The sequence below is a fragment of the Aquarana catesbeiana genome, unplaced genomic scaffold (assembly GCF_042186555.1).
Source record: "Aquarana catesbeiana isolate 2022-GZ unplaced genomic scaffold, ASM4218655v1 unanchor226, whole genome shotgun sequence".
NCBI lineage: Eukaryota > Metazoa > Chordata > Amphibia > Anura > Ranidae > Aquarana > Aquarana catesbeiana.
In genome coordinates this window covers 1,363,900-1,375,976 of record NW_027362653.1, presented here as the reverse complement: position 1 = coordinate 1,375,976, position 12,077 = coordinate 1,363,900, and the positions used below count along the sequence as shown (strand labels likewise).

General features: G+C 46.9%; 1 protein-coding gene across 1 annotated transcript in view; it reads right to left on the bottom strand.

Moving 5' to 3' along the window:
• LOC141121632 (uncharacterized) overlaps nucleotides 1–12,077 on the bottom strand; it is a 125,427-nt gene that overhangs the window by 80,413 nt on the left and 32,937 nt on the right. The gene's annotated exons all lie outside the window — the stretch shown is intronic.

The window sequence follows — 12,077 nt, the reverse complement described above, 5'->3', positions numbered from 1 at the left end:
ACACGTGACAGGTCCCAGAAGATTGCCTGTCCACTGGGGGAGTGCAGCACATCTCGCGCATGCGGAGTGCGCGCCCCGGCCGTGAAGCCGCAAGCTATCACAGCCGGGTGCCCACAGTTTAAATGGAGGCACCGAGGAGAGGAGGGGGAGAGGAGCGGGGCTCCGTGCGGTCGCATCGCTGGACAGTGGAACAGGTAAGTGTCTGTTTATTAAAAGTCAGCAGCTATACTTTTTGTAGCTGCTGACTATTAATAAACAAAAAAAGCCTGGAACTCCACTTTAACCACTTAAGGAACGAGCCTCTTTCTGAGATTTGTTGTTCACAAGTTAAAAATATTTTTTTTGCTAGAAAATTACTTAGAACCCCCCAAAATTTTTTTTTTCCTAACATCCTAGAGAATAAAATGTCTTTCTATCACACCGTATTTGCGCAGCAATCTTACAAGCGCACTTTTTTTGGAAAAAATACACTTTTTTGAATTTTTTTTATATTGTGAAAGATAATGTTACGCCGAGTAAATTAATACCCAACATGTCACGCTTCAAAATTGCACCCGCTCGTGGAATGGTGACAAACTTTTCCCCTTAAAAATCTCCAAAGGCGACGTTTAAAAAATTCTACAGGTTGCATGTTTTGAGTTACAGAGGAGGTCTAGGGCTAGAATTATTGCTCTCACTGTACCGATCGCGGCGATACCTCACATGTGTGGTTTGAACACCGTTTTCATATGCGGGCGCTACTCACGTATGCCTTCGCTTCTGCATGCGAGCTCGGCGGGTCAGGGCGTGTTTAAAATTTTTTTTTTTTTAATTTATTTTACCTTTTATTTTTTATTTTTACACTTGTAGCACCCTCTACCTAAAGGTAGGTGCTAGAGTAGGATTTTTCTAAGCACAGGGCCCAGATGCAGGTAAATTTAACCAGGCCTATGCTTTAGGCTGGGCCTGGTTGTTGTGATTTGAGACTGGGAGTGTTCAGTGTAGTGGGGGGTGTGGCCGCCTGTACTCTGGCTCAGAGATGCCTCCTCTGCTTTCAGATGGATGGTTCTGGAAGAGAGGTTGGACTTGAGACCTGAGTGGCAGCCAGCTCATGTGAGGAGCTCTGACCAATATCTTTCGGTATTGGCAGGCGGCAGGCCTCCCATATAAGCTGGGTTCACATGCTTCCAAGGGAGGAGTCTGGAAAAGTAGGAACAGACAATGGAGTACTGAGTCGCTGTTCCGGGCGTCCCCATGTGGGGATGCGCCAAAAGCGGAGGAGAGATGGAGGAACCGCTAGGAGGGAGCTTAAGATAAAGATCTTCATCCTTAAAGAAGTATCAAGCTGCTATGACCGGGGAACACAGGACTTGCATGCTGGAGGAGATCTGGAAGGAAGAAGTAGCCGTTATGCAGGGGAGAGTAGAGCAGCGTTCTGTGACCGGGGACACAGAACTATTATCCTAAAGAAAGGTCAGTGCAGAATGCTGTGGCCGGGGAACACAGCGTTGATAGTCCTGGACTGGCTGAAAGCAGTGTTTCGCTTACTGCCATGTGTCAGATCGTTGTGTGGAGATACCAAGTCATCTCCGGCCTGGTCAGCACAATGATAGTGACTTCCAAAGACTGTTTGGCTGTCTGATTCTCTGGGCCATCGAGGAGAAGCAGTGTACGCTTAGAGAAAGTAGAAGTAATAGTTTGCAGAAGAGTTGTTCAAATGGAAGAGACTGAGGTGCAAGCCGTGTATTCAGTTTTCTTGCAAGGCCATGGCCACGGAATAACTACATATAACGTGCAATATGTTAAATGCTATGGGCGTCTCATGTCATCCTTTTTCTAAGGTCAGGTAACATCCCACAATAAATATTGACTGTTCTTTGAGTTAATTGATCATGAGGAAGATGGCAGCAGGGTGATTGGCAGATTGCTAAGTAACCAAATCAGCAGCCCTTACTAGGGTACCGCTCAGTGTTGCCAACCGCCAATATTTTTACTGGCAGCCAGTAAAAAATGGGCACTTTTCTCCTGCCAGTAAATGCCAGTGAAAGAAAAAGGTTGCCAGTAAAAAATATGACTGTGACTTGGCCGAGACCTTCCCAGGGCCTGCTACAGTGTGTTCAGACTGTGCCGGCAGTGTGTCGCGTGAAGTCATGGTGCAAGGAAATGGAGCAACTGGAACCTCATGTGCAGGTCTGCAGAACGGGAGAAAGTCAAGACAAGCCGGGAGTGGACTGAAGGGACCACCTGGCATGGTAAGAGAGAGTCACTGTGACTCAGGAGGGGACGTGTCATGTTGGTGAGGTGCCATCATCACCTGTGCTACTGCACACTGCTGTCAGTGTCACTGTGAGAGTCAATTTCATGTGTGTGCTGTCCATTCTAATTTCTTGCCCTCTTGATGAGCTACTTAATAATTACTATATTGAAAATAAAATAAGAAAAATGTTTTTGCCTTAATATCTACCTTAAATCACTTTGATAATTGCATATTGTACTTGTTTGTAGCCTAAATACTGAAGCTTGCACTTAAAACTGTCATTTTGTAACTTTTGGATATGCTAGTAAAAACTTGACTGTGCCAGTAAATTTTGGGTGTCGTGTCAGTAAATTTCAGTCTGGTAGGTTGACAACACTGGTACCGCTACAAATGGAGGTCCCACCGAGATCTGCCTTCACAGTTAACTTGCTGGCCGTCACCCCTAGCAACCGTCAATGGCTGGGAGAGTCTTTGCTTCTTTGTTAAGTTTGGGATGCATCAGAGAAAAAAGGGACTATGTGTTTGCCTCTTTAGTGACTTTATTACAGGTCATTATGCCTATAGCAACCAAACCAAGTCTGTTACCAAGTGTTGTTGCCCATGGAAACCGTCCAGGATCAGTGCAGCCTGCGCGCCTCCTGCACCCAGTTGCACCAATAAACACTCACAACAGTAACACATGCTGCAACTCAGTTACTGTAATCATGTGCTGTCATACATGGCAACCATAACCCCAGTATCCTCTTCAAAAGCGTACACTGACTGAAAATACTGCAGCTGCCTGCCTGTGGTATTATTAGGAAGGGAACACCAGCAATTGTCTGCAGTTAGCTTTAGTTGCACACTGTGCACAGGATACAGTACACTGACTGAAAATACTGCAGCTGCCTGTGGTATTATTAGGAAGAGAATAATAGGAAAGGACTTAGCTAAACTGAATACAGTGTATGTATATATATATATATATATATATATATATATATATATATATATATATATATATATATATATATATATATATACACAACACCTGGGATGCATATATATATATATATATATATTAAATACACTGACTGCAGCTAACCGACTCGCCTGCCTGCTCTATCTAACTCAAATGAAATGACACTGTCTCTATCTCTCAGCACGCCGGAACACACTTACGTTCGACTCGAACTCGAAGCTCACCCCTGCTAGGCACGCAGCAACAGTCCATTCACTTCACCTTGTTGAACAGTCTAGGCCCGGGGGTTTGTATTTTTCTGCATTGCAGGGGTGATGTGGGATACTCCCCAGATGCTTGAGCACAATTCTGCAGAGGACAACTCTCTCTCTAAAAAAAAAAGCACAGGGCTGGCACTACCAATAGGCAAGGTAGGCGCTGGCCTAGAGCGTACATCAGTCAGGGGGCGGCGCCGGGCCACATGTATTTCTGGGGCCGGCCCCGCTCTCCCAGCCGTCCGCTGATCCTGGCTCTTCTTTGCCCACTAGCCTTGACGTATGACGGTGCACCAGACTGCTGTAGGCAGAAGACCTGCTCCTGTCTATTGTATGACCTCCTGCAGCAGCGTGACTCCAAGCATGCTGCTGGGATTGTAAGCACACACGGCTTCATGCTCCAAGGCTCAGGGAACCAAGCTTCAGGCGTTCTCACCATGGGAAAACAAGCTTAACTAATCCTGCTGGAGAGATGGGTAACAATGAGCAGTGTGTGATCATCATGAGCCCACAATCTCCCCTGTCCTTGTGTCCTCCATTGGAGCAGGAACTAGATGTCAGCTGATTTGTGAAGGGGGAGGGGCTGGAGGAGACCCCATCGGCCTGATGTTGCCACAGGTGTCTCTGCAGGACCTGGTCTGCTGCCTGCAGATAAAGTGAGTTGTATATCCTGCCCTAGCCTGTGTGTATCCTGCCCTAGCCTCTGTATACTGCCCTAGCCTGTGCATATACTGCTCTAGCCTGTGTGCATCCTGCTATAGCCTGTCTGTATACTACCCTAGCCTGTGTATATATACCCTAGCCTGTGTGTATCCTACCTAGCCTGTGTTTATCCTGCCCTAGCCTGTGCGTATACTGCCCTAACCTGTGCGTATCCTGCCCTAGCCTGTGTGTATACTGCCCTAGCCTGTGTGTGTCCTGCCCTAGCCTGTGCGTATACTGCCCTAGCCTGTTTATATATACCCTAGCCTGTGTGTATCCTGCCCTAGCCTGTGCATATACTGCTCTAGCCTGTGTGTATCTGCCCTAGCCTGTGTATATACTGCCCTAGCCTGTGTATATACTGTCCTAGCCTGTGTGTATCCTGCCCTAGCCTTTGTGCATCCTGCCATAGCCTGTGCATATACTGCCCTAGTCTGTGTGTATATACCCTAGCCTGTTTGTATCCTGCCCTAGCCTGTGTGTATCCTGCCCTAGCCTGTGAGTGTACTGCCCCAGCCTGTGCGTATACTGCCCCAGCCTGTGCGTATACTGCCCTAGCCTGTGCGTGTACTGCCCTAGCCTGTGTGTGTACTGCCCTAGTCTGTGCGTGTCCTGCCCTAGCCTATCCATATACCTGCAGACTACAGCTGGCGTGAGGAAGCTGCGATTTGTCTTCAGGCCGGGTCCAGAGGTGCAGGTAGGTGTGGGCCTGCGGACCATGGCTGAAAAAATATGTGAAGAGGCGCTGCAAAAATATCCATCCACCCCCCCACCCCCCCGCCACTGTATAAATGGGCAGGGGAAAGGGGTGGAGTCAGGGGCGGAGCCAATAGGGGTGGCAAAATTAGGTTTCGCCTAGGGTGTCAAAAATCCTTGCACCAGCCCTGCAAAAGCAACACATGCTTTCCACTCACAGCTGGGAACCGTGAAATAGATTGGAGAACAGGTACTGTATAGCTAAGACTGGAACAGTCTATAGCAGCCTTTCTCAACCTTTTCAACACAGAGGAACCCTTGAAATAGTTCTCCGGGCTCGAGGAACCCCTGCTAAAAATTAGAAATCTACAACTCATGATACATTAGTGTGATGGTCAGTGAAAGGAATGGTCCTTTGTGGTCATTGGGAAGAATTACCTCCCTACAGATAGTTAAAAAGATCAATGGTGTGAGTGGGAACTTATCTGAGAGGCAGAAATTGCCCAATGCTGAAGGAACCCCTAGCAACCTCTGGAGGAACCCTGGTTGAGAATCACTGGTCTATAGGTTCATGGCTGGAGACCATGTAGTAGCTTGCAGAGCAGGTACACAGTTGCCAACTGTGCCGAATTGGCTGAGACTGTCACAGATTTTAAAGCCCTCTCCAGACATGTCTTTGTCCCGGAAATCAAAGCCATTCATGGACAGTCAGACAGCAGCCAGAGTTCTGTTACATGGGATTGCCTGCAGGCGGCCGACGCCACAAATCAGCTCTGACATCGGGGCTTTGTTCACATTCATTGCCACTCGGGTTCCGGTGTTGTATTCGATTACCGCTACCCGTCACATCGTGTAACGGAAATTACGCTCCAACCAAATTATACTTACTGCACATGTGCTATGCGCCTATGCGTTCCAAACACCTTGTGATCTGACGAGTAGTGGTGATCCCATAGAACGCCCACACGGACATCCTACTACACCCAGCTACGTCTTGAATTTCAGTGTAATTTTAGCAATAAAGTGAGTGTATATAAATAAATGTAGTATATATCTGTGATGCGGTTTGGATGTTTCATTTTGAAAGCCTAAAGGTTTAGCGCTGAGCAGTGCGGGGTGTACCAACATAGCCTCCGCCACCTTCTTACTGCTGGCGACCAGTTTCTTTAAAAATGTAACATCAAAACAGCATCACAGATGTCAACATATTATATTTATTTATACACGCTCACTTTATTACTAAAATTACTCTGAAATTCAAGACGTAGCTGGGTGTAGTAAGCTGTCCTCATGGGTGTTCTATCAGATTACCGCTACCCGTCAGATTATGAAGTGTTTGGAATGCATAGCACCATGGAATGCATGTTGGAAAGCATAGCTTATGCGCAGTAAGTATTTTTTGGTCTGAGCGTCACTTTCGTTACACGATCTGATGGGTAGCAGTAATCTGAAAGAACACCGGTGTTCTGTCAAAATAGCCAACTCGTAGAAATCTCCAAAACACGTCACTTCTGGTTATTCTCCAGCATCAGTAATTGAAGATTTTGATGAGTTGGCTGTTTTGACAGAACACCGGCAGCATATACACTACAGTACACGATATAATGAGTGGAGATTGTTAGTCCGCCCACTAGTAACCAACAACATGGCCTCCTCCAAAGTGGCGACAACTTTTTTCCTCCTTAGCCGGTGTTCTGTCAAAACAGCTAACTCATCGAAATCTTACGCATTGTTGTTCTGCCGAGCAAGAACCTGTGGGGACAGATCCCTCCCCCTTCCTCCTCCCCCAGCAGCTCTGTCCATGCACTCTCATGGAGGACTCTGCCATCCCTGAGGTGGAGCCAGCAAGGCTTTGCAGTTTGAGTGGGTGGAATCTCTGGATCTGCAGATCATTAACCAAACTGCTCTTCTATTATAGAAGTAAAAAAAAAAAAGTCTGCAACGGGCATATATCTCCTTTTTTCATGTAGCACAAGCAATGACTGTGAGAAATTGGGTTTAAAACTGAACTGCCCAAGTTCTCACAGTCAGGACAGGACTACATGGAAAAAGGAGACACCATCTTTGTCAGCTAACAGCACTTTTTTACTTCTACTTTACTGCGCCGCTCTACACGTCTAGGAAATAGCTTCTAGACTGCACCCCCTGTACTGTGCCCTACTGATTTCCTATAGTGTGCTCTGCTGACCCCACTATACTTTGGCCTCCTGACCCCCTGTACTGTGCCCTACATGCTCCTGAATACCTGTGCTGTGCCCTCCTGACCCCCAATGTCACTTCCCTGACCCCCCTATTCTCTGCCATGCTGCCCCTTCTCCACTGCCCTGCTGACATCCATTCCTTTGTCCTGCTGATGCCCAGCCCTATGCCCTGCTGATGCTTACATACTACAGACCTCTTGACACTGTCCTACATACTACAGAACTTTGGACACAACCCTACATACTACAGACCTCTAGCAGCTGCCCTACATACCACTGACCTCTGTAGAATGTGCTACATACTGCTGACCTCAGTTCAACTGCTCTACATACTACTGACCTCTGTACATCACCCTACCTACTACTGACCTCTGTACACTGCTCTACATACTACTGACCTCTGTACACCACCCTACCTACTACTGACCTCTGTACACTGCCCTACATACTACTGACCTCTGTACACTGCCCTACATACTACTGACCTCTGTACACTGCTCTACATCCTACTGACCTCTGTACACTGCCCTACATCCTACTGACCTCTGTACACTGCCCTACATCCTACTGACCTCTGTACACTGCCCTACCTACTACTACCCTCTGTACACTGCCCTACATACTACTGACCTCTGTACACTACTCTACATACTACTACCCTCTGTACACCGCCCTACATACTACTGACCTCTGTACACTGCTCTACATACTACTGACCTCTGTACACCACCCTACCTACTACTGACCTCTGTACACTGCCCTACATACTACTGACCTCTGTACACTGCCCTACATACTACTGACCTCTGTACACTGCTCTACATCCTACTGACCTCTGTACACTGCCCTACATACTACTGACCTCTGTACACTGCCCTACATACTACTACCCTCTGTACACTGCCCTACATACTACTGACCTCTGTACACCGCCCTACATACTACTGACCTCTGTACACTGCTCTACATACTACTGACCTCTGTACACCGCCCTACATACTACTGACCTCTGTACACTGCCCTACATACTACTGACCTCTGTACACTATCCTACCTACTACTACCCTCTGTACACTGCTCTACATACTACTGACCTCTGTACACTACTCTACATACTACTACCCTCTGTACACCGCCCTACATACTACTGACCTCTGTACACTGCTCTACATACTACTGACCTCTGTACACCACCCTACCTACTACTGACCTCTGTACACTGCCCTACATACTACTGACCTCTGTACACTGCCCTACATACTACTGACCTCTGTACACTGCTCTACATCCTACTGACCTCTGTACACTGCCCTACATACTACTGACCTCTGTACACTACTCTACATACTACTGACCTCTGTACACCGCCCTACATACTACTGACCTCTGTACACTGCTCTACATACTACTGACCTCTGTACACCGCCCTACATATTACTGACCTCTGTACACTATCCTACCTACTACTACCCTCTGTACACTGCCCTACATACTACTGACCTCTGTACACTACTCTACATACTACTACCCTCTGTACACTGCTCTACATACTACTGACCTCTGTACACCGCCCTACATACTACTGACCTCTGTACACTGCTCTACATACTACTGACCTCTGTACACCGCCCTACATACTACTGACCTCTGTACACTGCTCTACATACTACTGACCTCTGTACACTGCTCTACATATTACTGACCTATGTACACTGCTCTACATCCTACTGACCTCTGTACACTGCTCTACATACTACTGACCTCTGTACACCACCCTACCTACTACTGACCTCTGTACACCGCCCTACATACTACTGACCTCTGTACACTGCTCTACATACTACTGACCTCTGTACACCACCCTACCTACTACTGACCTCTGTACACTGCCCTAGATACTAATGACCTCTGTACACTGCTCTACATACTACTGACCCCTGTACACTGCCCTACATACTACTGATCTCTGTACACTGCTCTACATCCTACTGACCTCTGTACACTGCTCTACCTACTACTGACCTCTGTACACTATCCTACCTACTACTACCCTCTGTACACTGCCCTACATACTACTGACCTCTGTACACTGCTCTACATACTACTTACCTCTGTACACTGTCCTACATCCTACTGACCTCTGTACACTGCCCTACATACTACTGACCGCTTTACACTGCTTTACATCCTATTTAAACAAGGTGTGCATGCTCACACATGTAAAGACCTAGAGATGAAGCCTAAAGAATGTCTTAGTAAGTTTATTCTGTTGGGTGTGTGTGTGTTTCACTTATAGGGAGGGGTGCGTTCAAAAGATTCCTCTCAAGCTGTCTCTATCTACATTGCAGCAACTAAAGGGAGTATGTCAAAGAGGCATCAGGGTTTTCTGCCACTGACAACAGTCCCTCACTGTTCAAAGTACACCTGAAATTATCCCTATTACTCCTATTCTTGCTGGACCCAAAAACTGGCCTGTGCTGCAGTATACTACTCTCTCCTACCCCTACTCTGGAGGAATTTAAACAGACTGATCAAAACCACTCCCCACCAAAATATATCCCTGTGTAAAAAAGTGATCATGCACCAAACCTCATTCTATGAAAACAAAATACCCTACACGTTTCACAAAAAAATAGAGCTTTGTCTGGGGTGCATGAAATAAATCATAAGTGCTCAAAGAATAAAGTGCTGTAACCACCGCACGTGCTGCACTACATACTACTGACCTCTGTACACTGCCCTACATAATACTAATCTCTGTACACTGCTCTACATACTACTGACCTCTGTACACTGCTCTACATACTACTGACCTCTGTACACTGCCCTACATACTACTGACCTCTGCACACTGCTCTACATACTACTGACCTCTGTACACTGCTCTACATACTACTGACCTCTGTACACTGCCCTACATACTACTGACCTCTGTACACTGCTCTACATACTACTGACCTCTGTACACTGCTCTACATACTACTGACCTCTGTACACTGCCCTACATACTACTGACCTCTGTACACTGCTCTACATACTACTGATCTCTGTACACTGCCCTACATACTACTGACCTCTGTACACTGCCCTACAAACTACTGATCTCTGTACACTGCCCTACATACTAATAATCTCTGTACACTGCCCTACATACTACTGACCTCTGTACACTGCTCTACATACTACTGACCTCTGTACACTGTCCTACATTCTACTGACCTCTGTACACTGCCCTACATCCTACTGACCTCTGTACACTGCCCTACATACTACTGACCTCTGTACACTGCTCTACATACTACTGACCTCTGTACACTGCTCTACATACTACTGACCTCTGTACACTGCCCTACATACTACTGACCTCTGTACACTGTCCTACATTCTACTGACCTCTGTACACTGCCCTACATCCTACTGACCTCTGTACACTGCCCTACATACTACTGACCTCTGTACACTGCCCTACATACTAATAATCTCTGTACACTGCCCTACATACTACTGACCCCTGTACACTGCCCTACATACTACTGACCCCTGTGCACTGCCCTACATACTACTGACCTCTGTACACTGCCCTACATACTACTGACCTCTGTACACTGCCCTACATACTACTGACCTCTGTACACTGCCCTACATACTACTGACCTCTGTACACTGCCCTACATACTACTGACCTCTGTACACTGCCCTACATACTACTGACCTCTGTACACTGCTCTACATACTACTGACCTCTGTACACTGCCCTACATACTACTGACCTCTGTACACTGCCCTGCATTCTACTGATCTCTGTACACTGCACTACATACTAATAATCTCTGTACACTGCCCTACATACTACTGACCCCTGTACACTGCCCTACATACTACTGACCTCTGTACACTGCCCTACATTCTACTGATCTCTGTACACTGCCCTACATACTAATAATCTCTGTACACTGCCCTACATACTACTGACCCCTGTACACTGCCCTACATACTACTGACCTCTGTACACTGCTCTACATACTGCTGACCTCTGTACACTACTCTACATCCTACTGACCTCTGTACACTGCCCTACATCCTACTGACCTCTGTACACTGCCCTACATACTACTGACCTCTGCACACTGCTCTACATACTACTGACCTCTGTACGCTGCTCTACATACTACTGACCTCTGTACACTGCTCTACATACTACTGACCTCTGTACACTGCTCTACATACTACTGACCTCTGTACACTGCCCTACATACTACTGACCTCTGTACACTGCCCTACATACTACTGACCTCTGTACACTGCCCTACATCCTACTGACCTCTGTACACTGCTCTACATACTACTGACCTCTGTACACTGCCCTACATACTACTCACCTCTGTACTCTTGTCAGGGCTGGGCCCAGCCCTTCCTTCTCTGAGCTGGCCGCTCAGCTGTTGGGTAATTGCCAGCTCCTATCTCTCCACAGTGACTCACCTGTTGATGATATCCTGCTTGTCTGTCCTACCTAATTAAACAGTCCAGTCCAGATGGTCTCTGCCTTCGCCTTGGTCACATCTCTAGAGACGCTCTCCTGTTAAAGACTTGATTGGCTGACATTCCTTCTGGCTCCCTGATGTTTTGGTTTGTCTAACTATCTGTTCTGGCTCCTGAACTCTGGCTCTGTTTTGACTATGTTTACTCTGTTTACCTTTTTTTTATTATTATTAAACAAGTGTGATTTAACTGTACTTCTGTCTCAGTCTGATTCATGGTTTCTGACAGTAGACGAAGGCCAGAAATTCAGAAGATGCAGTCAATTCACTTGTTGGTAATATTTTTTCCAGATTGGATAAGCAGGATCGGCGCATGGATCAGTTTGCCACACTCCTGAGTCACACGGCTCACCTGGAATCTCCCACTGTGGCTGCTCCGGTACAACCTATGTTGCAGGCCGTCCCTGCTGCTGTACCATTCTTTGTACAGGCACCCGCCTCGAGTATTACCTCTATAAGAAGAATGTCTGGTTCCTCTCTGCTTCCCCA